This window comes from Bison bison, unplaced genomic scaffold, assembly GCF_000754665.1.
Source record: "Bison bison bison isolate TAMUID 2011002044 unplaced genomic scaffold, Bison_UMD1.0 scf7180017864270, whole genome shotgun sequence".
NCBI lineage: Eukaryota > Metazoa > Chordata > Mammalia > Artiodactyla > Bovidae > Bison > Bison bison.
The window spans coordinates 8,564,006-8,589,722 of NW_011494842.1; the positions used below are offsets into that span (position 1 = coordinate 8,564,006).

At 43.0% G+C, this 25,717-nt stretch overlaps 2 pseudogenes; one reads left to right on the top strand and one right to left on the bottom strand.

The window, feature by feature from the left end:
* The first annotated feature begins 2,146 nt into the window (after positions 1-2,146).
* LOC104994946 lies at positions 2,147-2,556 on the top strand (annotated as a pseudogene).
* A 19,168-nt stretch (positions 2,557-21,724) lies between these two features.
* The window catches only part of LOC104995020, a 6,461-nt pseudogene continuing 2,468 nt past the window's right edge, over positions 21,725-25,717 (bottom strand).

Below are 25,717 nucleotides of genomic sequence, written 5' to 3' on the forward strand. Positions count from 1 at the left end.
CGTCATTCTTTTTGACCATCATGCTCCTGAATCCTTTCCTGTATTTCCCACTTCTTCCTCTCAAAACTGAAAATTGCAGATAACCTCTTTTTTTTTAGGCTCCTACAGCTAGAGAGTAGGCACAAAACCTAAGTGCCACCAATCACTTATTTACCTTGATCCCCACCCTCGACCCCCCACCCTGCCCTCACCTGTGAGTTGGAAATTAGGGTGATCTGATCCTACTCTTATAATACTGAGCTTCATTTGCCTCACTCTGAAACTCTGGTGTTGTCAGATCTGGCCTTTATTTCAAATGTTATTTCATTCATTATGAATTTTTTTTTTGCATTAACTGGTATTTTTTTTAAATATTGCATTGAAATATTACTTTGATTACTGATTTTTTGCCACCCTTATAAATCTTATGCCAAGGTGAATGTCTTGCTCACCTCACCTTAACCCGACTTCAGGCCCTGGAACGATCATTCTGAATCCATTCTGGTAAGAGTGGTGATGGCTCCATGTAATTTCTAGGGACATCCACAGAGGTCTCATTGGGCAGAATTGTATCACATGGTCATTCTTCCTGGGAAAGCAAACTCAGCTTTTTATGATCTTCTAGAGAGGCAGGCAAAGAAAAAAGAGGTTAGTGAGAAATGAATATTGGCTCATACAGCCAATAATATTTGCCCTGGCAGTATATATTTCTTTGCTCTTCTCTTTTAATCTATTTTACTAATCTAAATGGAGAAACAGACTTCCCTCGTATCTCAGTCAGAAAAGAAACTGCCTACAATGCAGGAGACCCGGGTTTGATTTCTGCTTCAAGAAGATCCCCTGGAGAAGGAAATGGCAACCCACTCCAGTATTCTTGCCTGGAGAATCTCCTGGACAGAGGAACTTGGTAGGCTACAGTCCGTGGGACTGCAAGAGTCGGACAGGCCTTAGAGACTAAACCATCAAATGGAGAACAGACGTATAGCAGGACCCTTATTAATTGACTCTTGGTTAATGGGAACACTGAACAGAGTCATTTCCTTTGTATTTTCTATTCTATATTATCTCTGCCTTTTTATAATTTTGATATAACTCACCAAATCCAAGTTTCTGTTTTATAACAGTTTTCTCTAAAAAACTCTTGGATAAACAAGCTTATAGTATACTGTCATTCTTCATCTCCAGTGGGACTTTAATTACTTGGTTCGAATATTAGCACCTTTCTTTTTTTCTGTCTTGCTCCTTTTCCCAGTTTCACACCCATTAACCCTTTCCTTCTCTTTAAACATTGCTCTGAATTATTCTTTGTCCCAAAGGTAATACCTGCTCTTCCTCTGTCAAGGGGACCTGTGATTGTATCACCAACTGAAACTCAGCCTCTTGGCAAAGACCACAGTTCCTTAGGGAATAGGCTTCTTATCCCTGGCAGTGTGTGTCCGACCCTCTGGTGGCCGTGACATCAACTGCCTCTGAGTATTCCCTCCAGTTGAGGGCAGGAACCGTGCGTGGTGCCTGCTAGCCCAGTGTTTCTCAGACTTCAATGTGCAAACAAATCCCCTGCGATTCGGTTAAAATGCAGATTCTGGACTTCCCTGGTGGTCCAGTGGTTAAGACTTCTGGCTTCCACTGGAGGGGGCACGGGTTCTCTCCCTGGTCAGGGAAGTTCAGCATGCTTCGTGGTACAGCCAGAAAGGAAAAAATAAAATAAAATGCAGTTTCTGATTCAGAAAGCCTGGGGCAGAGCTAAGATTCTGAATTTCAAACAAGTTCCCAGGTGGTTCTAATGCCACTGGCCCACATACCTTGGAGTAATAAGGAATTTAAACATATATCTGAATGAAAAAGGAGGAGAAAATTCCCACAATCCAGCAGCTCTTGGTCCTCATCAGGGCAAAGACAGAGGCAAGGGAGGTATCTAGGGATGTCTCTGCAGCACTGAAGGCCCCTGCACTCGCATGCTCTTGATCCTGCGAGTGTGTTTCCTTACACTGTGAGTCCTAACACCTCACTTGCCCACCCTACTTTCAATCCCAGCCCCAGTCACTGCCAAGCAACATTTTGGTAGGTATTCCTTCAGACTACTTCCTTCCTTCCCTCCTTCCCTTTTCTTTTCTTTCCTTCTAATATTTTGTGCTTTCTGCTGTAGCCCTGAGAGATTGCTGCCAAAATGGGCAAGTTCATGATACCCAGAATGTGATGCTGGTCTTGGCTGGTCAGTACTCCGAACGCAAAGCAGTCATCATGAAGAACATTGATGATGGCACCTCAGGCCGAATCTACAACCATGTTCTGGTGGCTGGAATTGATTGCTATTCCTGCAAAGTGACAAGTGCCATAGGCAAGAGGAAAACTGCCAAGAAGTCAAAGATCAAGTCTTCTGCGAAAGTTTATCATTCCAATCAACTCAGGCCCACAAACTACTCTGTGGATAACCCCTTGGACAAAGCTGTGGTCAATGAGGACGTCTTCAGAGAATCTGTTGTCAAAAGCAAGGCCAAACGAGAGGCCAAGTTCAAGTCTGAGGAGAGATACAAGACTGGCAAGAACAGATGGTTCTCCCAAAAGCTGCAGTTTTAGGTCTGTCTTGTTTCAGTCCCTAAAAATAACCGCCTCCCCCCCAATTATGTTTTATTTATTTTAATGAACTTTTAAGCAACTAGATGTCCTCAACTGGCTGAAAGTTATCATCGCAGATAATAATGTTTATTGTTATGTTGAGTAGTGTATTGAAGTGAAGAGAAGTGAAGTCGCTGTCATGTCCGACTCTTTGTGACCCCATGGACTGTAGCCCACCAGGCTTCTCTGTCCGTGGGATTCTCCAGGAAAGAATACTGGAGTGGGTTGCCATTTCCTTCTCCAGGGGATCTTCCTGACCCAGGGATCGAACCCAGGTCTCCTGCATTGCAGGCAGACGCTTTAACCTCTGAGCCACCAGGGAACCGTAGTAGTGTATTGGGAATCACAAATTTCATTAGAATAAATTAACTGCCAAGTGGTTAGCAATTTTCCTTTTTCTTTATATCAGTTTCAGGTGTACAGATTACTTTCTAATACACTCATAAACACAAATGGGATCATACTGTATATGATTATACTATATGTAATTTTACATACAGTATTATACTCTTTTAAAAAATATTTATTTCTTTATTTGGCCTCGCTGAATCTTAGTTACAGCATGTAGGGTCTTCCATCTTCGTTGTGGCCTGTGGGATTTTGGGGTCTAAATCCCCTGACCAAAGGTTGAACTCAAGCCCCCTACATTGGGAGCCTTAGCCAGTGGACCACCAGGGAAGTCTCCAGTATTGTACTTTCATTATAGTATTTGTCCATTTATATCTAATTTATGATAGTTTAAAACCCTCAGATTAAATCCTCAAATTTAAAAGCTTAATATCAAATTCATTTAATGATCCTATTCCTCAAATATGTACATAGTTACTTTCTCTGAGTTGGAAGGATTATGAGTGGTTATTATTTCTTTCTTTCTTTTTTTTTATTTCTTTCTTATATTTTCCTATACTTTCCAAATTTTTCACATTGGACTCATGTAACTTTTAATTTTGTTTTTATTTTTATCGAAGTAGTATGGGCTTGAAAAACACAAAATTATCTACAATATTATGATGATAAATAGCAGTTTCTTGCCCCACCCACTGCCATTGGAGTTAATCAGCAAGCAGCTGCTTTCAATGCTTTTAGTTGTTTCTTCTGTTATTTATCCCCTTGTTTCTAAATAACATTGCTTTTTCTTAAATTTCCAATTTTAGATATTTTTTTTAATTTTAGATATTTTTTAACTTCCTCAGTGAAGATGATTTTACTTATTTGCACCACAACTTCCATGTAACTTCTTCCACCACCATGATTTTCCTTAAATCAATATTTTATTTTCCAAAGAAGACATACAGATAGCTAACAGCATGTGAAAAGATGCCCAACTTTGCTAATTATTAAAGAAATGTAAATCAAAACTACAATACGGTATCACCTCACACCAGTCAGGATGGCCATCTTCTAAAAGTCTACGAATAATAGATGCTGGAGAGGGTATGGAGAAAAGGGGACTCTCCTACACTGTTGATGGGAATGTAAATCGGTGCAGCCACCATGGAGAACAGCATGGAGGTCCCTTAAAAGACTAAAACTAGAGTTACCACATGATCCAGCAGTCACACTCCCTGGTACATATCTGGAAAAAAACAGAAACTCTAGTTCAAAAACATATGCATATCTTTTTGCTATGAAAACCCCAATTTCATAGCAGCACTATTTACAATAGCCAAGACATGGAAGCAACCTGAGTGTCCACTGACAGAGGAATGGATAAAGAAGATGTGGTACATACACAGAGCGGAATATTACTCAGCCATGAAAAGAAATAATGCCATTTGCAACATCGTGGATAGACCTAGAGATTACCATACTAAGTGAAGTAAATCAGAGCAAGATAAATATCATGTGATATTGCTTATATGTGGAGTTTAACAAAATGATACAAGTGAACTTTTTTACAAAACAGAAGCAGACTCACAGACATAGAAAACCAATTTATGGTTACCACAGAGGAAAGGAGAGGAATCAGTTAGGAGCTTGAGATTACCAGATGCATACTACTACAGAAAAAATAGATAAAACAAGGAGCTAGGTATAACACAGCCAAGTATATTCAATATCTTGTAATAATCTATAATGGAAAATAATCTGGAAAAGAATTTATGTGTATTTCTTACATATATGTAAAGCTGAATCACTTTGCTGTACACTTGAAACTAACACAACATTGTTAATCAACTGTACTTCAATTATAAAAGATTTTTAATTCAGTGTTTATAACTGAACCAAATGAGGCATTATAATTACCCTGTCTTTTTTTTAAATATTTATTTATTTATTTGGCTCCACTGGGTCTTAGTTGAGGCACTCAGGATCTTAGATCTTTGTTGCAGCATGCAGGAGTCTTAGTTGTGATATGCAGTATCTTTTAATTACAGCGTGCAAACTCTTAGTTTCGGCATGTGGGATCTAGTTCCCTGGACAGGGATCGAACCCAGGCCCCTGTCATTGAGTGCTGAGTCTTAACCACTGGACCACCAGGGAAGTCCCATTACCCTATCTTTTTAAGCCATTTTTTTGTTTTCCTGGAAGTTAACAATTGCTTCAGGCTTTTCCCTTGCATAGGTCTAAGATATCTGTCACTGATTTATCAGCAAGTTCTCTGTCAAACTGGATAGCTTTTATCAGATTATGATCAAACAGCTCTTTTTTTTTCCTGTAGGATCATCCTTCCTAGAGTTCTCTGTGTTAACCAGTGTTCTCCAGAGAAACAGGCAATAGAGAGAGAAACAGATTTGTTTTAAACATCAGAGTTGGGGCTGCTGCTGCTAAGTTGCTTCAGTCGTGTTCAACTCTGTGCGACCCCATAGACGGCAGCCCACCAGGTTCCCCGATCCCTGGGATTCTCCAGGCAAGAACACTGGAGTGGGTTGCCAGTTCCTTCTCCAATGCATGAAAGTGAAAAGTGAAAGTGAAGTCGCTCAGTCGTGTCCGACTCTTAGCGACCCCATGGACTGCAGCCTACCAGGCTCCTCCGTCCATGAGATTCTCCAGGCAAGAGTACTGGAGTTGGGTGCCGTTGCCTTCTCCGAGTTGGGGAGAGCCAGCAAATTCTCAATCTGTAGGACAGGCTGGAAACTCAGGCAAGTGTTTGCAGTCTTAAGTCTGAAATCCATAGTGTAGGCAAGTAAGCTGGAAACTCAGGCAGGATTTCTATCATCTTGAGGCAAAATTCCTTCTCCCTTGGCAGACCTCAGCCTTTGCTCTAAGGCTTTCAACTGAATGGATGAGGCCCACCCACATTATGAAGGGCAGTCTGCTCAATTTAACAGTCAAGTGATTATACGTGTTAATGATTCTAAAATATACCTTCACAGCAATATCTGGAATGTTTGACCAAACAAGGTACCATAAACTAAGCAAGCTGACCCATAAAATTAACCACCACACCCTCCATTATCCTAAGTAATCTTTTTCCCATTATGTTTACTTTTTTTCTTTTTTGGTATTTCCCTCCCAGTTAATTTCATGGCCTTCTCTTTAAAATTCAACCACATCTTTCAGTAAATCTGTCCCAGGTGAATTAAGACAACCCACCAAAGAGACTTTCCTGGTGGTCCAGTGGTTAAGAATCCACCTTGCTGAGCTTCCCTCGTGGCTCAGTGGTAAAGAATCCTCCTGCCAGTGCAGGAGACACAAGTTCGATCCCTGATCCAGGAAGATCCCACATGCTGCGGGACAGCTAAGCCTGTGCACCACAACTACTGAGACTGTGCTCTAGAGCCTAAGAGCCACAACTACTGAGCCCACATATTGCAACTTCTGAAGCCTGAGCACCTAGAGCCTGTGCTCTGCATCAGGAGAAGCTGCTGCAGTGAGGAGCCCACGTACCGCAAGTAGAGTAGACCCTGCTCACTGCAACTAGCCAGCAACGAAGACCCAGCACAGCAGAAAATAATTAATAAAATTATATGCATATTAAAAAAAAAGAATCCTCCTTGCAATGCAGGGGATATGGGTTTGATTCTTGGTCAGGGAACTAAGAGTCCACAAGCAACGAACCCCATGCATCCAATTACTGAGCCACATGATACAACAAAGATCTCACGTGCTGCAACTGAGACCCAACGCAGCCAAATAAATAAATGACAACCCATCAAAGAACTGGTGCTAAGATAGACAGAGTGGGAGAGTCAGAGGGTATCTCTTCCACCCTCATCCAACTGCCTTCTCATTTCCATGTCTTTCCCACTGTCCCAGGAGAGCACAGGGGGACAGCATATACTATGTGATAACTGCCAGTAATAAAGGCTGGTCAGAAAAGAATTTACTTGCAGCTGCAGTTCTTCAGGGAAGCCTTAGTATAATCAGCTGGCCCTGCCACCTGGTCATTTTTATCTTAATGCTTAGGCTACAGACCTGAAAACTAAAAAAAAAAAGAGCACTAAATGCAAAAGTAACATTTCATATTGCTTCTCGGTTTCAGACTTCTAGATATGCCATCAATATGCTGTACAATGATAGCTTTGGTCATGATTTCGCCTGCCTAGAGTTTTTATTTTCTTTAAACTGAATGCTTAGTGATGGGGCCGAAATAATTGAAAGTCTTAAGAAAAACAGATTTTAAATTAATTTTTTCCAAATGACTGTGTGTGTGTGTGTGATTATGAGTCAGTGTTTCTTTGGGAATTGAGGGGAAAAAAAAATCTCAAAAACAAATGCAGGATGTGAAGTGTGGCACAGTGCATACCCTTTTCCTACCTGTCTGTTTTGAGAGTGAAAACATTCGGAGGGAGAGAATTAAACCTTTTGCAGCAAGGAGAGAAAGAGAACTATAATTTCTGAACAAAATGGGTGACAGAAGCAAGTTCCCCAAAGAAAAAATAAATCTGAAAGTCAGAAGTGAATAGGAGAAGATGTCCGCTGATCTCTTTGTACTTAGATGGGAACCTTCCTATAAAGTGAGTGAGTTTCCGAGGCTCCCATTGTTGAAAGATTTTCTTTCAGTTGGTGGGCTGGAGAGCTCAGTGAATCACGAGACTCTCAGGCTCCCTTAGGAATGTGCTCAGTCTTCCCATGTTTGCAGAAGCCCCAGAACTGTCCTAACTGCCAGATAATAGCTGATCTCATGTATTCCCTAAAAATAGCGGCATGTGAATCCCAGTCGTTCTAAATAGAAGTAATAGGACACACTAAAGTGTTCCATATACGTAAGTTTGGAAAATGCTGGGTTAAGTAAAATTATGTGAGTTTCTTTTTTCCACTTTTTCTTTTATTTATTTATTTGGGGGAGGGGGCACGCCACACAGCTTGTGGGATTTCAGGTGCCCAGCCAGGGATTGAACCTGTGCCACAGCAGTGAAAGCACCAGGTGCTACCCACTGGCGGGCATGTGTGCTAAGTCATTTCAGTCACGTCCAACTCTACGCAACCCTATGAACTGTAGCCCACCCAGCTCCTCTGTCCAGTGGGATTCTCCAGGCAAGAGTACTGGAGTGGGTTGCCATGCCCTCCTCCAGGAGATCTTCCCAACCCAGGGATCGAACCTGCGTCTCTTATGTCTCCTGCACTGGCAAGTGGGTTCTTTACCACTAGAGCCACCTGGGAAGTCCCCCTACCCACTGGACAGCCAGGGAATTCCCTATATGAGTTTCTTTATTGCAGGACTTCTTAGGTCCTTAAACATCATTGTGACTCTCCATCAGAAATGTTTATTGAATAGTGAAGAACACAGATCTAACTACAGATCATGTGGGGGCGGGGGCGGGCCGGTGTAGGAGAAAAGGGCCAAGAGGATCATTTGCTCATTCTTGCAGCATCAAGTCAAAGGAACAAAGTTCTCATAAATTCCCCCTTTGTTCTAAATTGCTAACAGCTATTTCAGACTTCAGTCTTATCAGAGCTAGAGATCATTTCATCTAATCCTTCCCGGTTACAGATGTGAAAACTGGCCTAAGGAGAGTTGCCTGAAGTCATAGGTGAATTAAACTGCAAAGTTCAGTTAGACCCATCTTTGCTGACTTCCTGTTTATTGATCTTTGTCCTGCCCTGCGGTGCATATCCATGAGAGTGAATCCAGACTAGTAAGGAGCTGCTACTGCACGGTTTTGACAAATCTGGCTATTATCAAAAACGAGATCTAAGCCAAGCTGATGGCCCATGTTATTTCAAACAAATCTCAATATGGCAAAATAAGTCCTACTGCCACGGGCATTTGAAGCAGCAGGATTTGACATGTGATTTCAACACCAGATTCTTCATTTATCTCTGAGCCCATTGCCTCAGGATGTCTTCTTTGAAAACTGAATTGTAAGTCAGATAGATATCATGGTCCATCTGTCTTTGAAAGTGTTAGTTGCTCAGTCTAATCCAACCTTTTGCGACCCCATGGACTGTAGGCTCCTCTGTCCATGGAATTCTCCAGGCAAGAATACTGGAGTGAGTTGCCATTTCCTCCTCCAGGGGGTCTTCCTGACCCAGGGATCCAACCTGGGTCTTTGGCATTGCAGGCAGATTCTTTACCATATGAACCACCAGGAAAGCCCCCATCTCTCTTTACAAAGCTTTTATTTTTTTAATTAAAAAAAATTTTTTATTAGTTTTGGCCATGTTTATTTTTTTAATTAAAAAAATTTTTTTATTAGTTTGGCCATTATTTCCCTGACCAGGGATGGAACCCATGACACCTGCAGAGGAACTGTGGAGCCCTAACCACTAGACCACATGGGATGTCCTTATACAGCTTTTAAAAAGGTTTGTGTTGTTCAAAAAATAGCTCAAGGATTATAAAAGGTTCAAAGTGAAAAATCGCATTCCTACCTGTCTCCTACCCTTCCATTCCTCACCTTCCCTCTCCACATAGTTAGCTGCTGCTATTAGTGTTCTCTGTATCCTTTCTGAGTTCAGAAATGGACAGAGAGATGTTTTTTTTTCCTCCCATATTTATAAAGCCACAAAATGGCCTTTTGTCTTTGTTAGGCAAGACTCTTCCCCTTCAGCCTCTTCAGAAAAAAGAGGATTGTACCAATTCTCTCCAGGGGCCCTTCTCTCTGACATTCTCAGAGGCTGGGAATGCTTTAAGCCCCCTGCTGCTTGACGCTGTTTGGCCTTTTGGAAAATCACACTTGCATGGCTGGTTTTGTTGGTGACCTCAAATTTAGGGCATTCAGGGTGTGTCTTGCAGACTCTGGTATTTAAGAAAATCCAATACACAAATGTCAACATTTCCAAAGCAAATTAGGGAGTGGCTGGTTGTATTAAAAACGAAACTTGCCAAATGATTCACCAAAGGCATCTTTTACATGTTTACATGTATTTGCTTATTAAATAAATAGTACTTTGTACAACATTCAGGAAAATATACAATGGAAACTTTCTGCCTTGATCCCAGGTCACCAAGCTCCCTCCCCACAGGCCACCTTTGTCACCAGTTCCTTGTTTTTTCCATATTCTTTATTATGCAAAACACATCCGTATAGATCCTTTTCTGAAACGAGCACGCCAAGCACACTGCTTTGTACCTTTGTATTTTTCACTGAAAAAGATATCTAAAAATCCTTCCACATATGGACAAGTGGAACTGCCTCATTGTATAGTTTTTCAATGGTAGATATACCAAAATAAATTAATCTAAAATGGGTCATTTGGGAATTCCCTGGAGGTTCAGTGGTTAGGCCTGGGCACTTTCATTTCGGGGCCCAGGTTCAATTCCTGGTGGAGGAACTAAGATCCCACAAACTGCACAGCATGATCAAGAAAAAAAAAAAAGAATAATGAAAGGGGTCTTTCTTGTTTAACAGTGAATTCCATTCCTCCATGGATAATCTGATTTAATCCCTAACATCCTGTTTTCAGTTGCACTCTTGTTACAGAAAGGAGATTCTCTCAGGGTGCTTCCCTTTCTGCACATCAGAACAGGCATCACTGCCTATGGAGGTCCGTGAGTTCCTGCTCAGTTGAGTCCAACTCTCTGTGACCCCCATGGACTGTAGCCTGCCATGTTCCTCAATCCATGGAATTTTCCAAGCAGGAATGTTGAAGTTGGTCACCATTTCCTACTCCAGGGCATCTTCCAACCCCAGGGGTTGTACCTGCGTCTCTTGAGTCTCCTGTATTAGCAGCAGGCGGATGCTTGACCACTGCACCACCTATGGAAGCCCCGCCTGTAGGTGAACTTGTTCCAATCAGAAACTCACAGTTTTCACCTCCTAAATCTTTTTTTAATTGACAAAACTTCTCACATATTTATTACTGAGTCAATCAACTAAGAGAAAAATCATTTTCTCAAGAAAACACATCTAGCTTTCCCGACACTGATGATATGGTAGAAAACAAGTAACCTGATACAGAATAAACATGTGTCCATCTCCTTGTGCGATTCCTTACAGACCCAGCTTGCTCTCCTCTGTGAGTTCTAACTCAGTTTTTAGCCAAATCCACTGCCGACTGGGATGACTCTGCTTTTGTTTTTTGGCCAGGAATTGCTCATCCTGAGTGTCTTGTGAGACAGGTGATGAACAGAGTCCTCACCTCCTAAATCTTAAGATTGAATCTCACACTGCTTCAAGACCCTCAGATCTTAATCTTTTTTTCCCCCTTTGGCTGTGCCATGTCACATATGGGATCCTAGTTCCCAGACCAGGGATTGAAACTGTGCCCCCTGCAGTGGAAGGATGAAGCCTGGACTGCCCAGGAACTCCTCTCAAAGCTTAATCTTCATACTTTTTGGAATAAGCTGCTTTCTCGATCGCTGCCTCTCCACCTGTTCCTCATTACTGAAGCTGAACAAAGTAGTGTAGTACTTTTTTTAAGCACTGAGCTTTTGACATCTGCCTCCTTCTCTGAGACCCTGTAACCACTAGCAGTGCTTCTCTGGGTGGTCCCCAGCTCTGCCCTCGTAAGAATAAAACTCCTCTCCAGTCGTACTCAGTTAATATATGATTGGTTAGTTGAATGACGTAATCAGGCACTATGTACTCTATTAATAGTAGGTACTATGATTATTGGAGAAGGAAATGGCAACCCACTCCAGTACTCCTGCCTGGAAAATTCCATGGATGAAGGAACCTGGTAGGCTACAGTCCATGGGGTTGCAAAGAGTCAGACACAACTGAGTGACTTCATTTTTTTTTCTTTCTGTAGTTCCTTTTGGAGAAGGAAATGGCAACCCACTCCAGTGCTCTTGCCTGGAGAATCCCATGGACAGAGGGGCTTGGTGGGCTACAGTCTATGGGGTTGCAGAGTCAGACATGACTGAGCAATTAACACACATGTACACACACTATGATTATATCTTCTGTCTTTCGTGTCCCAACCCAAAGAAAGAAGACATGATACCCACGAATATTTTATAATCCTAATCCTGGTTGACCTCTTATTTCACTTATTCACTTCCCTTAGTTCTGTGACATGACATTCTCCTGCTTCTCTTCCTACCTTCTCAGTTTCCTTTGCTGATTCTTCTTCCTCTACCACGTCTTTCCCCCAAGTGTCATGCTTTGTCCTCTTCGCTGTCCTTGAGGCATGTCCATGACTTCTGGGGCCCCAGAGACGAGCCCTGTGTTCTGATCAAACCCAAAGGGATGTTTACAGCCCCTATCTCTTCTCTGAGTTCTGGGCTCCTAAACCCAAGAGCCTCCCTGCCATCTCTTCTTGAACTGACTGAGATGAAGCCTCTGCCACCTAGAGGAATCAGAGCTCAAAACAGAAATACAGGTACAGAGACAGAAGGCTTTGCTTGTGCGTCTGGAACTCGTACCGATTCTCCTGGCTGTTTCAGATCTGCTTTCTCCAATTCTTTGATTTCACTAACCCTTCCCATCCACTGACCAACCCCAGTTAGCCACTAGACACACTTGTCCAGCCTTTTCTCCACCTATTTAGGCCAGTTTTCTACATGGGCTTCGGCTTGTGTCACTTCCTACCTCCCATTTGCTAATGAAGGCCCGCCCCCGCTTCCATCCTCTCTCCGTTACTTGCTCTCTCGACTAGGGCTTCCTATCATTGTCTGTAAAAGTTCCCCAACCTGAAAGCCTCTCCTTTGACCTCCTATCTAGCTCCCACTACTGCCCTTTTAGCCTTCTCTTCACAGCCTAGTTTTATGAAAATCTGTCTCTTTCTATCATCTTTATTTCTACACCTCCCACATCTCAGCCTCCCACAACTTTTCTTTCTTCCCTCAATCTGCTGAAACTACTCTTGACAAAGGCAACACAAAATCTCCTGTATTTAACCCAACAGTCCTCATGTTGCTTTGACCTCTCTGAAGCATTTGCCACTATTGACCAGTCCTTGATCTTCCTTTCTTTGCTGTTTTCCTCATGACACTCTTTCATAAGTAGTTCTGGGTGGCTCACCTGGTAATTGCCAGTCGAGGGACTTAATTGCCTTTCTACCTTCACAAACAGCTAACTCTAACTCGCCCTTCAGGTCTCAGCTCAGGGCGTCTTTCCCTGTCCCCGGAGACCAGTCCGCAGGGCTTCCTGTGCTTTGCCAGAGTAGCAATTATCACAGATTGCAATTAGATGCGTAGGGTCATTCTACACCAGTGGCTTTTCCCCTGAGTCATATCTAATTTCCAGGGACTCCTGTAGTGACAAGACACAGGGGAGAGTGACTTTCTGCTCCTGAATATCACCTGTGATGCTGGCTAGGCTGAAATATACTGAGGGTTCATGGTCCTTGTGAATCCTAGTTTTTAAAGGGATCTGAATGTTTCCCTTCATCCTCCTCATGTATTTACATTTCCCCCCTCCCCCGTGTTTTTCCGGACTTTGTCCAAAGCGATCATTGGGAATGATTACAGCAGCAGGGTACCCTGATAGTGGCCACACAGCCTCTTTGTGTGAAATTTTGCCTAGCAACCACTGAAGACGCCAAAACAGTTATCAGGGAGTTCTTCTCATCGCATTTCTAAGTCCACCCCAGAAGGCCTGGTCTGGTAATGTGGGCACAGCACTGGGCCTTGTGTGGAATGCACTAGCTCCTGAGTTTCCCAGTCACCCTCTCCTCAGTCTGGGGACTTTGAGCTTATCCAGAGGTCAAGTCAACTCTGGCCAACCTTCCATGTTGCCTCTGCAGAGGAGTCCTTTCTGTTTCTCAAAGCCAGGAAAAGACTCCTCTTTCAGTGAGGTATACCCTTCCCTGAGTTGAGACAACAAACACTTAGTTTACCAAATGGGGGGAAAAGAAGATGCTGGGGACAAAAGCCACCAGTTAATACTGCAAAGCAGCCTCCTGACATAGGTGCTGTGGATGAGAGTCAAGGGAATCAGGGATTTGGAGGCAATAGATGAATCCAGAACTGCCTGATGCCTTTAGTAGTTAAATAGACGTGGTGGCTCAGGTGGGAAAGACTCTGCCCGCAGTGTGGGAGACTGAGGTTTGATCCCTGGGTCGGGAAGATCCCCTGGAGAAGGAAATGGCAACCCACTCCAGTCTTCTTGTCTGGGGAATTCCTTGGATAGAGGAGCCTGGTGGGCTTACGGTCCATGGGGTCACAGGGAGTCGGACATGACTGAGTGACTAACACTTTGAGACATGACAATAGGAAAGAAATCATTTTGCGAGCCAGTAGGAAAGGGGCTGTTTCATCTTCAGTGTTACACAGAGGAATTTTTGGGGGGAAGTGTGAAGAGTTCGTGATGGTTGAATCACAAAGGGTATGTCATTGTAACTATTAAGAAAAATAAAACGTGCTTAATGCCTAAATGTAGCTAGCCAGAAACTTAGTAATCACCCACATATCTCCCCTTAATTACCTAATTAATCTAATTACCTCCTACCATCTTTTGACTTTTCTCTTCCCACACATCCCCCCCTTATTAGTTATTACCCAAATGACCAACAGTCACCTAAACAAAAAAAACCCTACACAGGTTGCCAAGAGAAGCCACATATTTGAGAAAGACTCCCGTTATATTTTCTTGTAACTCTATGTTAACATACCTCCTTTTTTTAGAATCTGAAACTCTGAAAGAAGAAGAAAAGATGTAAGTGGAAGGCAGAGTGACCTCATGCTTTTCTGCAAATACTGTTGGTTCTCTAAGGGCAGGAAGCTGCCTCCAGAGGCCTCTTGCTTTTTGATAATCCCTCAGGACACAGCAGAACAAGCATAAAGTGTCTGAATACAGGTGACGAAAACTTGACTCTGCCAGCACAGAATGTGTCCAGCTGCTTGCTCTCTCAATACCAAAATGCATCTTGAAATCTTCCCTTTTTTGTTTATTGAGAAAGATTTTTTTTAAAAATTGGTTTTTGCCAAGTTGCAAAGCATACAGGATCTTAGTTCCTTGACCAGGGATCAAACCTGCACCTCCTGCAGTGGAAGCCTGCAGCCTTAACCACAGGACCGCCAGGGAAGTCCTGGATTATTGAGAAAGACTTTAAACAGTTAAATAATTTTTCTTCTTATTGACACCCATGCCTTGGAAATCTGGCCTTCAGGGACCCCTGCTGCTGACTTTCTCCCTTGATACCGTTCTCTATTTCTGCCTTTGTTTTTTGGATCCTCTGCTTTCTTATTTTTACTTACATCTCTCTTTGGAGAGAGAGCTTTGGAAAAACCAAAATAATTGGACTCTAGGGAGAGCTGAGCTGCAGAGCTGAGGCTTAAATGAATCAAGAAAATAATTTTTCTCCAAATCATGTTTTTATTTTGAAACTTTGCTTAAAAACTGGTTTCTAAAAGAAGTATTCTTTTAATTTTTATTATTATTATTACTATTAACAAGTACTTTTTGGGTACCTGATCAGTGAATATTGTACTAGGTTCTTCAGCTGGGTTTTTTCAGCTGATCATCTGGCATCCAAGAGAAATAGGAATCCTTACTCCTATCTCAGAGACTGAGTGTAAGAAACAAGGGGCTGATAAAGGGCAGACAGAGGCGAATAAACAGGAAGCTAAGGAAGCTTAAGCCCCAGAGCTCTCTCCTGCACGGGCCCCTTTCAAAGTACTGCTCTTAATTCTGAATCCATAAGCTCTATTCTTCTCCTTAGGAAGAGCTTTCAAAATTGCACAAAGCTTTGGTCCCCACTGGGAGAGAATTCTCCTGCAATGCGGGAGACCTGGGTTCGATCCCTAGGTTGGGAAGATCTCCTGGAGAAGGGAATGGCTACCCACTCCAGTATTCTGGCCTGGAGAATTCCATGGACTAGTAGAGTCCATGGGGTCGCAAAGAGTAGGACACAACTGAGCGACTTTCACTTTCACTTTTCGGCCCCCGAAAGTCTGGATCTGTCCCTGGTGTGGAGTAGGTATGTGAACCCAGAATTATGTGCCTGGGAAGTCTATGCTCTTCACACAGAGCTACTGTTCATTGTGACATATGAGTCAGAAAATACAACTGCTGCTCCCTAAATCTGCTGTAACCTTGAATGCTCCAATAATCTTAACAGAACACTCTGTTCAAATATAACTTGAATCATTCCTTTGGAGGAGCAGAGACTTCTATCAGCAGATACTTACCACCATGTGGCAGGTGGGTGAGAGAGGCCCTGAAAGAGAGTAGTTCAGAGGATTGTCTTTGAAGCTGGCAACCTGGGTTAGAATCTGGATTCTCCCACTTTATCCCTAGCTGAGTGTGCTTAGGTGAGTTATCAAACCTCTCTGTGCCAGAATTTTCTCTGCTGAAAAAAATGGATACAAGAACAGCTTTTACCTCAGAGGAGTTTGTATGTGCCTGGGTGTACATGTATTAAATGAACCAAAAGGGTTTCCAAACTGTAGGTCAAGACTCGTCAATGAGTCATGAAATCAACTTAATGGGTTAACCGTATTTTTAAAAAATGAAATAGAACCAGAATATAATCTAACACAGCATATCAGAATGCACTGCCCACAGTCAGGATAGGTAATTGTCTTCTGAAATCTTTAGTCTCCATTGTATATGTATGAATGCTGTGTGTGTGCTCAGTCGCTGCAGTTGTGTCTGACTCTTTGCAACCCTATGGCCTGTAGCCCACCAGGCGCCTCTGTCCATGGGAATCTCCAGGCAAGAATACGGGAGTGAGTTGCATGCCCTCCTCCAGGGGATCTTCCTGACCCAGGGATCAAACCCGAGTCTCCTGTGTCTCTTGCACTGGAGGTGGATTCTTTATCACTGAGCCACCTGAGAGCCCCTGAGTGTGTGGCATTGCTCTGTAAAATACATGTCTTATGGTGAGTCACCACCCTAAAGGTTTGAAAACCTGAGTGACTACAGCCAAAGCAGTTAGAAATATATGGGGCAGCTCCTGCGTGTGTGCATGCTAAGTCACTTCAGTCGTGTCTGAATCTTTGCAACCCTATGGCCTGTAGCCCACCAGGCTCCTCTGTCCATGGGATTCTCCAGGCAAGAATACTGGAGTGGGTTGCCATGCCCTCCTCCAGGGGATCTTTCTGATACAGGGATCGAACCTGTGTCTCTTATGTCACCTGCGTTGGCAGGCGGGTTCTTTACCACTAGAGCCACTGAAAAGCCCTGGGCAGCTTGTGAACCCTCAGTAAATATTAGTTGTCATCATAGCCCTAAACCTTGTGGAGTAGCCACAATTGTGCTTAATATACTTCAAATGCTATATTTATCTGTTGTCTCACATAATTCTAATATTCTTTATCATAAAATAATTTATTACTACAAAACCATGCATATGTAGAGTAGAAAGCTAGAAAATCCAGGTAGGGGGATTTCCCTGGCGATCCAGTGGTTAAGACCCCACATTTCCACTGCAGAGGGCACAAGTTCAATCTCTGGTCATGGAACTAACATTCTACATGTCATGTGGAATGCACCCCCACCCTCACCCCCGCAAAAAAAATCCAAGTAGGCAAAAATAAATATTTTTATAAAATATTTTATTTTAATAAAATATTATCATCCCATTACCGGAGATGACCACTGTTAAGAGTGAATATCCATCTGGATCTTTTCCTACACACACACTTTTAAGCTCAAAATTATATCCTTTGTATTTTCCTTTTTTTCAGTCAACAATTTTTTGCTTTCCACTCTCATATATTTTCATTTTATCCACTATCCAGACCATATTCAAATTTCCCTCCAAAATGTACTTCTTAGCAAATTCATTGCAAGCAGTATTGGTGCAGAACTGTTCATTGATCTGGCTCTAGCAGCCCTTCGTGCCTTCTGATCCTTTTGTCATGACTTCGAGAGAAACCAGGCCAACTGTAGAATGTTCCATTTGCTGATTTGTCTGTCTACTTCCTTGTGGCAGTGTTTATCTTGCGCCCTGCATTTACTGTAAATTAAAAGCTATATTTAGGGACTTCCCTGGTGAGCCAGTGGTTAAGAATCCACCTGCCAATGCAGGGGACACGTAGGGTTCCATACCTGGTCTGAGAAAGTCCCACAAGCCGTGGCGTAACTAAGCCTATGCAGCACTAATATCCCCGGTGCTCTAGGACCTGTGCTCCTCAACAAGAGAGGCCACTGCAGGGAGAGACCTGCACACGGTGACTAGAAAAAGCCTGTGAGCAGCAACGAAGACCCAGTGCAGCCAAAAGTCAATAAACAGATAAACTTTGAAAAGTTATAGTTAAAGGTGTAAGAGACTCACTTTAACCATTCTGGCTAGACAGCAGCTTAAGTAGTGTTGTGTGTTCATATTATTTCATCAGAAAGTTTAGATTCATCACTGAATCAACCAGTCTTAGGGGAATGACAGATTCTCCCACTACACCATCACATCCACCTCACCCCAGGTGTGAGATTAAAACTGAACTGGTGTGGTATTTTTGTGTGTGTGTAATAAAGTTTTATTAAAGTATAGAGGAGACAAAGAAAGCTTCTGACATAGGCATCAGAAAGGGGCAGAAAGAGTACCCCCCTGCTAGTCTTCAGCTGGATGTTGTTATATGGTGTGTTATATATCTGTGTGACCCCATAGACGGCAGCCCACCAGGCTCCCCCATCCCTGGGATTCTCCAAGCAAGAACACTGGAGTGGGTTGCCATTTCCTTCTCCAATGCATAAAAGTGAAAAGTGAAAGTGAAGTCGTGTCTGACTCTTAGCGACTCCATGGATTGCAGCCCACCAGGCTCCTCTGTCCATGGGATTTTTTAGGCAAGAGTACTGGAGTGGGGTGCCATTGCCTTCTCCATTCAAAGTCCTAAATCTCATTAAAATCATCTAAGTTAGATATAGGGGAGACTCTGGATGTAACTCAGCCTGGGACAGAATTCTTCCCTATCTGTGGGCCCATGAAACTAGAAAGTAAGTCTCCGGCTCCCAAGAGACAATGGTGGGAGACTTTCCTGGCAGTCCAGTGATTGAGACTCTGCACTTCCACTGCCGAGGGCCCAGGTGCAACCCCTGGTCGGGGAACTAAGATCCCACAAGCCCTGTGAAGCAACAAAAAAGGAAAAAAAAATAGGAAAAAGGAAAGAAATTTCCCAAGAAATTTTGAACTCCAGTCTTGTAAACTCCATTGAGGGTTTTTTTTTTTTTTTTGCTTTGTTTCACTTTGTTACTTTGTTTATGTATTTATTTATTGGGCTGCATTGCAAGTTGCAACACGCAGGATCTTCAGTTGCATTGTGGCACCTGAATTCTTAGTTGTGCCATCTGGGATCTAGCTCCTCTACAAGGGATAGAACCAGGGCCTCTCCGCATTGGGATCGAGAAGTCTTAGCCACTGGACCATGGGAGGTGTCCCTCCATTGGGTTTTAAGGCCTGGGAATAATTCCTTATGGCTCTCAGTTCTTTTCTCTGGATTTGAAGCTCTATTTTCTGAGTCATCCTTCCTTTTTCATGAAGATGCAACTGTTTGCAGCTGAATCATTTTATCAGCCTGCTTCCTGTCTGTAGAATTCTTCTTTCATATTCTTACCAACATATAGTACGGATAGGCTTTTTAATTTTAGCCATTCAAAGGGGCAGGGGTTACCTAATAATTTTTTTTTCGGTTGTGTGGCTTATAGGATCTTAGTTCCTCAACCAGGGATTGAACTCCGGCCCTCGATAGTGAAAGGGTGGAGCCCTAACCACTGCGCAGCCACGTAACTCCCTACCTAATGATTTTTAACAGTAGTTGACAATACTTGCTTGAATTAAATGCATTAGAGCTTACAAAAATGTTGATTTATTACTTCTACTCTAATTAGCTGGCATTCTTCAGTAAAACAGAACTTTCATAAACTAAGATTATGTAGCTATCCTAAATATAGTTCCCATTAGAAAGAGATTAAATGTTTAACTCCTTCCCTGTAATTGCCAGTTTTCAAAACAAAGAGTTATTTTCATCCTTCCATGCCTTTTTTTTTTTCCTTCCATACCTTTTTGATCAAGTAGGTCATTCTTATTTTCCCATTTCGCAATATGAAACATATGACTATGAGATTCAAAAGAGTTTAAGGAAATTGCTTAAGGTCTCAATCTCAGTCAACAATCAAGAACCCTGATAAGAGTTTGCTTCTAAAATAAAAGTCTTGGTTGGTTGCCAAGGTTCTTTGAGGATTTGTCACAGTCTGCCTGAAAGGCTGCCTGCTTCCTAGTTCCGTGCTCAGAGTTATTGAGAAACATCCCATCTCCCCACCATTAACTCCCTCCCCTGCAACAGGGTCATTACCAATAGGGTCTCACTGGTGTGTTGCCCTGCTCAGTACCTGCTGATGCGAGGCAGAAGCTAAACACTGGGCCCAACAGGCCTGGAACACTTTCTTTTGCCATGAAACACCCTTCACCGACTTCTGTTTGAGCAGACTGCTTTTCTTTCAGAAATGAGAATTAATTAGGGCTGACCTCCTGGGCTCTTTTCCAAGCAAGGATGAGGCTTTTTTTTTTTTTTCCCCAAGTGGCAGAAGAGCAGGTTTGGATGGTGGAGTCAGTAAGGGACACTGAAACTAAGCAGTGGATGGAGTGACGTTCGGCTGGAAGGCTTTGAAACAGAGGTTCAGTTCAGTCGCTCAGTTGTGTCCGACTCTTTGCGACCCCATGAATTGCAGCACGCCAGGCCTCCCTGTCCATCACCAACTCCCGGAGTTCACTCAAACTCACGTCCATCGAGTCAGTGATGCCATTCAGCCATCTCATCCTCTGTCGTCCCCTTCTCCTCCTGCCCCCAATCCCTCCCAGCATCAGAGTCTTTTCCAATGAGTCAACTCTCCGCGTGAGGTAGCCAAAGTATTGGAGTTTCAGCTTTAGCATCAGTCATTCCAATGAACACCCAGGACTAATCTCCTTTAGGATGGACTGGTTGGATCTCCTTGCAGTCCAAGGGACTCTCAAGAGTCTTCTCCAACACCACAGTTCAAAAGCATCAATTCTTCGGCACTCAGCTTTCTTCCCAGTCCAACTCTCACATCCATACATGACCACTGGAAAAACCATAGCCTTGACTAGACGGACCTTTGTTGGCAAAGTAATGTCTCTGCTTTTCAATATGCTGTCTAGGTTGGTCGTAACTTTCCTTCCAAGGTAGCGGTAGCAGTTGCTAAAATATTCAAAAACATCAGTGTCCTTTGGTAAATAACTGCTGCTCTGAGACGCTCCCACCACACCCCTGTCTTCTTCCCATCACAGCACCCAGTCTCCTCTTTTCACCCTCCCACGATTGTCTTCATCATCTAGGGTTCAGGCTGAACTATGGTTAAGTGTGTTTAACAGCCCGCCTGGGTGTGGACACAAACTGGATTGGAGTGCTCACTGGTGTGACCTGGCACTTATATTCTAATTTGAACATGAACGTGGTGTTGTCAGCCACTGTTGAGACAGCCTAGATTCTGCCTACCCTTGGGGTCATGTATGCATGGATACTGGGTTATGATGTCACATGTATTTCTTAGGCTTGGGATCAAAAGTTTGAAAAACCGAAGCTAGGACATACCAGACAAAGGAGGCTGAACACAGAGGTACACAGCTTGTTTCTGGAAAGGAAAGACAAGATGACTAGGAGGTAGGAAGGGCCAATATGAAAGCTGTGAGACTCCTGGTCAGTCAAGGGTGTCTGGGAAGCAGTGAGAGTCAGATGTGGGGTACAGGATGGAAAGATAGTGAACTGGAGGTCTGAAGTACAAGGGAGACTTGAGAAAGAAGCATGTGTATTGGATGTATGGTTCGGGCATAGAAGAATAATCACTCCACCAATGATAAAGCAATGAGCCTAATTCCTGAAAGTCAGGAGGGTTCCTCATGGACAGAGACATACATGAGTCAGGAAGAGACCAGGAGGGAATCCTAAGGGCTCCTTGAATTAGTGAGCAGTGGAGGAAGAAACACTCTGCTGGGCACTGAGCCAGAAAGTGGGGAACTTGCAAATCTGGAAGGGAGAAGACAGAAAGGCAAGGGTAAGGGCTCAACAGGCTGAAATGTAATAACAGGTCAAGTAAGGCAAAGGCCCCAGAAGCCTGGGATGCTCAGTAGTAGCATGGGCCTACGGTTACTATCCTGGCTGTAGGCACAAGCCTGGCTTTGGTCATTCTGAACTCCGTCATTACATTCTGAACTAAGTCATTACAAAATGACTTAGACATTTTGTAAATCAAGTAAATTCCAGAGAAAACCACAGGGTGATAATTACTGTGTGTGCTATGGGAGCAGTTACTACATATAGAGAAAGATATTGCAGGTGGGTGTGGTGTCAGGGAAATAGAATTACACAAATGCTCTGGACAAGTGACTTAGACTCTTGTGACTCAGTTTTCTTATCAATAAAATGGAGATAATACTGGAAATTCCCTGGGAATCCAGTGATTAGGACTCTGAGCTTTCACTGCCGTGGCCTGAGTTCAATCCCTGGTCAGGGAACTAAGATCCTGCAAGCCGAGCACCACGGCCAAAAACAAACAAAAAAACCAAAACCCACCAAACAACAACAATAAAACATAAAAAGTCCAATGGAGGGACTTCTCTGGTGGTTCAGTGGCTAAGACTCCATGCTCCCAATGCATGGAGCCGGGGTTCAATCCCTGATCAGGGAACTAGACCAGACTAAAAGTTTGCATGCTCCAACTAGAGATCCAAAGCTCCAGCACAACCAAATAAATAAAAAAAAATTTTTTTTTAAGCGTAAAATGAAGATAGAATATCTACCTGAGAGAGTTTCAAAAATTAGACGAGAAAGAGAGACTCTCTGAACTGGGTTTTAAACGTTGTTCATAAGCCATATAAGCATATGCTAAACTATGATATCTATGGCACCAGCTACCTAAAACTTTTTATACTTTCTGGGCTTGAGTTTCCTTGCATTGGGGTACAAACTCTGGAAACTCAGGCAAGAGGAAAGAAAGAAAGACAGCCATAAGAGAGCACAATAAAGACAAAGACAGCACACGTGAAAAATTGTGACATCGGCACCTCCACTCTGCCCTCTTCAGTTGCTTCTTGTAGCTGTTTTTGAGACTAAACTTACTTCCCTAAATTTGTGACTTTCAGAGCGCGAGCCAAGGTCACTAAAGACTTCTCACCCCCTCACTGTACAAGCAATCCTATTCTGGCCTGGATCCTTTTCCAGACTTCTCTGTGGGCCTGAGAGCCAAATAAGGTAATACACTGAGGCACCAGCGAGGCGGGGAGAGGGTGGAGCTGAAATCTGAACCGGAGTTCAGGAACAGAGCTGACTCTGGGGGCTGGGTGCAGCCAGGAAGACACTGTTCACGTGACGTGTTGTTCCCTGGGGTTCCCGGAGGAACGTGGGGGACTGAAGAAACAAACACACACCCAGAGACATCAAGGCAGTTTTTCCAAATGGTCACAATTCATGAGCTTGGCTGCTTTTCACTCCTCAAGTTATCACTAGGCTTCAGAGTCAGATCTGGGGTTTGAATCCCACCTCTGTTCTTTACAAGCTGTGTGACCTTGGGCAACTTACTTAACCTCTCTGTATCCCAGTTTCCATTTAAGTGCTACAGTTACATTTTGTAAATCAAGTAAATTCCAGAGAAAACCACAGGGTGATAATTACTGTGTGTGCTATGGGAGCAGTTACTGCATATAGAGAAAGATATTGCAGGCGGGTGTGGTATCGGGGAAATAGAATTACACAAATGCTCTCAGCTAACTTCAGTTGTCACGTGACACATCCCCAGACTAGGGGAATTCAGATGATCAACTGATGGTTATCAGAAAATAATTTGCTATTGTTCAGCCACTATGTCATGTCTGACCCTTTGCGAGCCCATGGACTGCAGCATGCCAGGCTCCCCTGTCCTTTTCTCAGAGTTTGCTCAAATTCACATCCATTGAGTTGGTGATGCTTTCTAACCAGCTCATTCTCTGCTGCCCGCTTCTCCTTTTGCCATCAATCTTTCCCAGCATCAGGGGCTTTTCCAATGAGTTGACTCTTCGCATTTGATGACCAAAGTATTAGAGCTTCAGCTTCAGCATCAGTCCTTCCAATGAATATTCAGGGTTGATTTCCTTCAGGATTGACTGGTTTGATCTCCTTGCAGTCCAAGGGACTCTCAAGAGTTCTCCAGCACATAGATCATAGCCTTGTCATAGCAAAGGGGCTTGAGTAACTCATTGAAGCTATAAGCCATGCCATGCAGGGCCACCGAGATGGACATGTCATAGTGATGAATTCTGACAACATGTGGTCCACTGGGGGAGGGAATGGCAAACCACTCCAGTATTCTTGCCTCTAGAACCCCATGGGCAGTGTGAAAAGGAAAATAATCATGGATCAATTTAAAAAGAAAGTTTTAAACCCTCATTATTTCAGCTCTTTATTTCAGTAAAAAGAATTTTCATTAGATGTAATTATAAGAAATGGCCAAAAAAAGAGAAATCTTCATCTTACCTAGAAGTAAATGTTAATTATTCTTTTTTCTTTCTCTTTTGTTAGCTTTTTATTTTATATTGGAGTATAGCTTATTAACAATGTTGTGATAGTTTCAGGAAGATAGCAAAGGGACTCAGTTATACATATACATGTATACATCTTCCCCCAAACTCCCCTCCCATCCAGCCTGCCACATACCATTGAGCAGAGTTCCCTATGCTATATGATAGGTTAAATGCTATTATTCTGTATGTAAACTTTTCTGCTTTTTTCTCTGTGTCTATATATATGTGTGTGTGTGTATGGACATACATATACATACATACATATATATATAATGCTCATATATTTGAAAAATAAATCCTCCCTGCATTGTTCTATAACCTGTGTGGGTTTATGTGGGGGTGCTTTTGGGGGGGCGGTGTTAAGAATAGCTCTGAATCCTCTTAAAATCCACTAAGTGTCCATCAGCCTTCTCGGTTTCCTTACACAGAAAATTTCTATTTATTGATTCAATGTTTCCCAATCTGTTTGATTCTGTAACACACTTTAAGAGGACTAAACATAAGGAGGATACAACATGGTGAATGGGAGGAAGTATAACCTGAATAGTTACAAATTATAAACTGAAATGAACAGGTTTTATTAATAGTTTATAAAAGAACAGGTTATAACCTGATTCGCTGGCCCTGCCCCTTAAACTTGAAAACAAAAACAATGAAAGCTCATGAAGTAAGCTACAGAATTTTGCCTGTAGAATAAAGCTTTCAGTTCAGTTCAGTCGCTCAGTCGTGTCCGACTCTTTGCAACCCCATGAATTGCAGCACGCCAGGCCTCCCTGTCCGTCACCAACTCCCGGAGTTCACTCAAACTCACGTCCATTGAGTCAGTGATGCCATCCAGCCATCTCATCCTCTGTCGTCCCCTTCTCCTCCTGCCCCCAATCCCTCCCAGCATCAGAGTCTTTTCCAATGAGTCAACTCTTTGCATCAGGTGGCCAAAGGACTGGAGTTTCAGCTTTAGCATCATTCCTTCCAAAGAACGCCCAGGGCTGATCTCCTTCAGAATGGACTGGTTGGATCTCCTTGTACTCCAAGGGACTCTCAAGAGTCTTCTCCAACACCACAGTTCAAAAGCATCAATTCTTTGGCGTTCACTTTCTTCACAGTCCAACTCTCACATCCATACATGACCACAGGAAAAACCATAGCCTTGACTAGATGGACCTTTGTTGGCAAAGTAATGTCTCTGCTTTTGAATATGCTATCTAGGTTGGTCATAACTTTCCTTCCAAGGAGGAAGCGTCTTTTAATTTCATGGCTGCAATCACAATCTGCAGTGATTTTGGAGCTCCAAAAAATAAAGTCTGACACTATTTCCACTGTTTCCCCATCTACTTGCCATGAAGTGATGGGACCAGATGCCATGATCTTCGTTTTCTGAATGTTGAGCTTTAAGCCAACT